The following is a 5,947-nucleotide window of genomic DNA, read 5'->3' as shown; positions in this document are numbered from 1 at the left end:
CTATGTTTTGGTTTATATGTTTTGCTTAGATACTTTTATCTCCATTAAATAATACAAACTGTGATGACTCCTCTTATGGGAGATTTTGGAGAATAGGTTTTATGTATTTGTGTCCCTTTGGGTTTCCTTTGGGGTTTTCCTTATTTTATCATATGTATATATTGCTATGCTCGGACCGGTTATCTTCGCAGCCGGATCTTGAGTCTTGATATTCCTGTTTTTGACACTCCTTTGTATATATATAATCTCGCGTTGGTTTATCCTTATTCGTTACGTTGTCGATCGGAGTGTTGCGCTTTAGAGTTGCGATGGTTTTTGTTTACCCCTTTTTCTACAAAGGCTCCTAGTTATAATCAATCATTCATACTACTATATGTACTAAATTTTTATTTTAGAGGTCGTAATACCTTGCCATCTCTGAATTATGACTTAAGCATAAGACTCTGTATGGTAGGGTGTTACAGTTTGAGTTTTAGATTATTTTTTAAACAAAAAATTATACAGATATATCAAAAGTGAAGTATATTGCTTTGAAAAATCAAATCCAAACACACTAAAATTTCCAATCTAGATAAACCTGTGACCAGAGTAGCTAGCATAAATATAATTCAAAACTTCAAATTTCACTATATACAAAAGTTCAATAAAAATAATATCTTTTTAAGTTTATAAAAAACAAATTTTCAGTAAATCAAATATGATTTCCAGTCAAACTTAGATCACTTTAACAACCACATAATCGAAATACCTTAATTTTGACTTTTGGGTCAATTTTCGGTTTTCCAAAAGAATATAGAATTTTAAGCTATTCTTCTTAAAACATTATTTTCTTTTATTAGAAAAAAATAGAGAAATTCTCCATATACAAGCATTTTTTTATACAAGTCTTTACAAGTTATTATATTAACGCGCTTGAACGTTACTGCACGTTCTTCTTCCTCTTCCTCTTCTTCTTCTTTTCTTTCGTTTCTTACTTTTTCTTTCTCCTTCTTCAACCGTTACTGCACAATTTCACTGCACCGTCTTCTTCTTCTTGCTGCACATTCTTCTTCCTCTTCCTCCTCTTCTTCTTCTTCTTTTCTTTTGTTTTTTGCCTTCTCTTTCTCCTTCTTCATTTATGTGCTTTTCTCTTTGTTTTCTTTTTTCGTTATTCTTGATTTCCATTATTTTTTGATATCAAGCTCTGAAATCATTTTTGAAGAAGAAGAAGCAGCAGAATATGAGGAGGAGAAAGAGAAAGAGTTCTGAATTATGCATAAAGTGTCATTTGGGTGTATTTCTGTAATCGTTTGGGTGTATTTCTGTAATCGTTTGGGTGTATTTCTGAAGTTTCATTATTTTCAAAACGATTTCAAAGCTTAATTTCAGAAACCATGAAAATCGAAAAAAAAGAAGTAAGAATACCAGTAATAAACGAATAAAACAACTAATGAAAAGGCAAAGAGAATAACGAAGAAATATCGTTTGGGTGTATTTTCTATAATTGTTTAGGTGTATTTTCTATAATCGTTTGTGTGTATTTCTGAAGTTCTATTATTTTCAAAACGATTTCAAAGTTTGATTTCAGAAACCATGAAAATCGAAAAAAAAGAAGCAAGAATACCAGTAATAAATGCAAGTAAAACAACTAATGAAAAGGCAAAGAGAATAACTAAGAAATATCGTTTGGGTGTATTTTCTATAATCGTTTGGGTGTATTTTCTATAATCGTTTGGGTGTATTTCTGAAGTTTCATTATCTTCAAAACGATTTCAAAGCTTGATTTCAGAAACCATGAAAATCGAAAAAAAAAACGAAGCAAGAATACCAGTAATAAACGCAAATAAAACAACTAATGAAAAGGCAAAGAGAATAACGAAGAAATACATGGAGGAGGAGAAAGAAGAAGAAGAAGGAGAAGAAGAGGAAGAGGAAGAGGAAGAGGAAGATGAGTTGTTCATAATCCACGGTGAGTGAAGAAGAAGAAGAAGAAGAAGAAGAAGAAGAAGAAGAAGAAGAAGAAGAAGAAGAAGAAGAGGAAGAGGAAGAGGAAGAGGAAGAGGAAGAGGAAGATGAGTTGTTCATAATCCACGGTGAGTGAAGAAGAAGAAGAAGAAGAAGAAGAAGAAGAAGAAGAAGAAGAAGAAGAAGAAGAAGAAGAAGAAGAAGAGGAAGAGGAAGAGGAAGAGGAAGAGGAAGAGGAAGAGGAGTCGTTCATAATTCACGGTGAGTGTAGCGCTTTGGAAACTAAATAACGCATTAAAAGACTCTAATGTGTAGCAACTTGTAAAACTTGTAAGTCAAAAAGACTTGTATGTGTAGCAAGCCTCAAAAAAATATATCATATAATATCTTCGTTCTTCATATCTCTAGAATATCAAATATCTTGTATTAGTTTTGGAATTATCTTTTATTGCATGATCGTTTCCTTTAGGATTTTGCAACTATTATATAGAATTACTGTTCCCTTGTAACACAACACAACATAAACATAATCATATTAGTGTATTTAATATTATTTCGTAGTCTTTGTTCTCTGCCTCTCTCCTTCCCTATTTGAAACCCTCAATGTCAACATCTTTGATCCATACACTAAATCTCACTAAAATCCATTGCCAATCAAGAATGCTACAGTCAACATCTTAAATGCATCTTTTGTAAATTCTGCATAATTAACAAATAATTAGTGAATAAATTAATTATTAATTTAAGAAATTAGAAAAATAAAATTTTATAGTTTAATATGGTAGGATTAATTAAAACATGAATTTTGATACTAATTTTAAAAAATTTAGTCTAAGATTGGATCGAACGGACCAAACTAGGCCAGTATTAAACCCAAGGCCCAACCCACTCAACCCAATACACTTAATGAAAACCCCTCCTTCTTCCTTCGTTTAGCAAGAACACTGAAACACATTTAGGGGTGAAGGTGCAAGAACAAACCCTTGCTCTTGATTCAATAACATAACTTTTGATCCGGAACTCCGATTGCCACACCGTTTGCGGCCACATGACCAGCGAGACAAGCGAGGTACGACTAACAAAATGAGAAATGATGATTAAGAAAGTTAAGTGAGAAACTGTGAATGATAAATGAATAATTGATAACTGATGATTGTATAGGAGAATTGGTTGTTGACTGGGCCTTTGTGCCAATTGCTAATGCAGAAGTGTCCGCCTAACTGATAGCCTAAGATTACTAATGCGGGAATGTTCGCCTAACTGATAGCCCGTTTCTTACTATGATGCACATAGAAATGTGAGTAACATCATTGTGATTTGGCCTAATTGACACGAGTAACTGTGATGCTAAGGTATCCTAACTGACATGAGTTCATCCATGATGATACTAATGTGCCTAACTGACACAGTAAAGAAATCATATTCCGAGTTCGTTCCGAGTAACGTCGGGTTGTGGGTAGACAACTGACGCATGAGCTCATGACCTGCATAGGAAAGACATTCATCATACGCATTGTGCGAATTTCTTGAGTGTTTTTGTGTGTGGTGCTGAGTTATTTGTAAATTTTTTGTATTTGATTTATGTGTAAATTGTTTGTGTGTTTATATTGCATGTTTGCTTGTACTTGTTGGTTCATGTATACGTTAAAGACTAAGATAACCGAAAACTCATCACTAAAACTCAAAACCAAATGATGTGATTGGGATTTACTTAAATGAGTTAACTTACTAAGAACTAACTAAAGTCTTTAAAGTGAGTTTTAAAGAATTCTACAGATAATTCTTTTAAAGTTAAAAAGTAATTATTTGTAACTTATTTCTTTACTCTCATGGCATTCACTATCCCTACTGAGAACCTGCAAGGACGAAATTCTCACCCCCTTACAGGTTTTTTCTGTTCAGTGACAGGTTCAGAAATCCTTGGCGCGAGGCCGCGACCAAACTCTGGAGATTTATGTATATATGTATTCATACCCTTTGTATTTGGTTTAATCTTAGATTTTATTTTTCCTTCGTCTTTTCCTGGTTAAAATTTCGGTTCGTATTCGTAAAGGCTCAATATTAAATAAAGATAGTATAAAATAAAAAAAAAAGTTTAGAGGTAACTAATGCCTGAACTTTTAGTACGATCATGAGATGCTAAAAGTTAGGGTGTTATAGTATTTATAGAGTTAAATAGTTTGTTTCATTTTTATCGTGTATTTCCATATGTGATGTGCTTTGTTTTATTCTATTTTGGGATGTAGTATATATGTTTTATTCATTTGTGATGTAACTTTTAAACTTAGTCAATATTATTATATGTTATTGTTTATGAAAGTAATCGTTGCACAACTAACTATTTTCTAATTGTTACAAATTAACTGTTTCAAATCAAACAAGAAAAAATTAGCCATTATGAAGTAGACGTTGCAAAATTAGCCGTTGAATAGTAGCTATTTGTTGTGGAGACGTTCATAAATATCAATTATAAAAAATTTACAATCACAGACTCTACTTTAAAGCTAGTTTCTCATCTCAAAAGAATAATAAATATTATATTTTAACAAATAATTAAAAATTATGATGATATATTTAATGAGATTTTATAGTAAAAGAAGAAGGCGAGATAACACATTCATCGATAATTGGATCGATGAGTGTTTGTTCGATGATTCAGAAGAAGAAGAAGATATAAAAAAATGCTATTTCATAACTCCTCGTATATAGATCAATAGAGATCGAGAAGAAAGACATGATCGCCTTTTCGAACATTATTTTACAAATGAGCCAGTGTATAATGCTGACATTTTTTTACGGAGGTTTCAAATGAGAAAACACGTGTTCTTTTAGATAGTAGACTCCTTCTCAAATATTTATCCCTATTTTCAACAGAGAGTCCATGCTATTGGGAGAAGAGGCTTGTCACCACTGCAAAAATACACTGCTGCGATGCAGATCTTAGCATATGGCATATTAGCTGATGTTGTTAATGATTATGTGTGCATAGGCGAGAGCACCACAACTGAATGCTTGAAAAAATTTGTTGAAGGTGTCATTTCGGTGTTCAAGGATGAATACTTGTGAAAATCAAATTCAAATAGTATACAATACCTGCTACAAATGACAGAGGCTCGTGGCTTTCATGGCATATTGGGTAGTATCGACTGCATGCAATGGTAATAAAAATATTATCCAAAGACGTGGAAAGGTATGTACATGAGTGGTTATCATGGGGCTGCAACTATAATACTTAAAGTTGTAGCATTATCAGACCTTTGGATATGACATGCATTTTTTGGAGTTTCTGGTTAAAATAACAAAATCTACGTGTTAGATCGTTCACCATTGTTCTATAATATTCTAAATAATTGTGCTTTCAAGGTAAATTACACTATCAATGACAATAATTATACTATAGGACGATATTATTTAGCGGATGGTATTTATCCTGAATGGGTCACATTTATCAAATCAATATCAAAGTCACAAAAGGAGAAACGCAAGTTATTTGCATAATACCAAGAAGGACAAAGAAAAGACACGGAGCGAACATTCAAAGTGTTGCAAGTATGCTTTGCAATTATACGTAATCTAGCACATTTTTGAAAAAAGAAGAGTTGGCTAACATAATGAGAACTTGTATTATATTGCATAATATGATTGTTGAAGACGAAAGAGACATTTTTGTAGAAAATTTTACTCAAAACCTAGAATATGACAATGTAAAAAATGGCTTATTACAACCTCAATTGGAAAAGGAAGAGTTTGCACTATACTATCAATTTCTCTAAAGAAATGCTCATCTTCAAAATAAGTAATAGCATCGACAATTTAAAGAAGAACTGATATTAATTTTAATTTTTTTTAATTTTTTTAATGAAAAAAAAAAAGATGTTTTAAGTTTTTCTCTACTGCTTAAGTGTTTATGACATAAACACAAAGATGTGGAATTATTTTTGGCAACAGGAGCATAAATAGGGCTGGAGATAGTCTTACGCACTGACGCAGTGTTGGTGTTTAC

The 5,947-nt window shown here is 32.1% G+C and overlaps 1 long non-coding RNA gene across 1 annotated transcript in view; it reads left to right on the top strand.

The window, feature by feature from the left end:
* LOC127740689 (uncharacterized) overlaps positions 1–167 on the top strand; it is a 7,952-nt gene extending 7,785 nt beyond the window's left edge. The window contains exon 2 of the long non-coding RNA XR_008001500.1: positions 97–167. This is a non-coding gene — a long non-coding RNA (uncharacterized LOC127740689). The remainder of the gene's footprint in view (positions 1–96) is intronic.
* Positions 168–5,947: the final 5,780 nt, after the last annotated feature.

Source organism: Arachis duranensis, chromosome 1, assembly GCF_000817695.3.
Source record: "Arachis duranensis cultivar V14167 chromosome 1, aradu.V14167.gnm2.J7QH, whole genome shotgun sequence".
NCBI classification, from domain to species: domain Eukaryota; kingdom Viridiplantae; phylum Streptophyta; class Magnoliopsida; order Fabales; family Fabaceae; genus Arachis; species Arachis duranensis.
The sequence above is the reverse complement of the archived record's forward strand: the minus strand, read 5'-3'. Positions and strand labels throughout refer to the sequence as shown.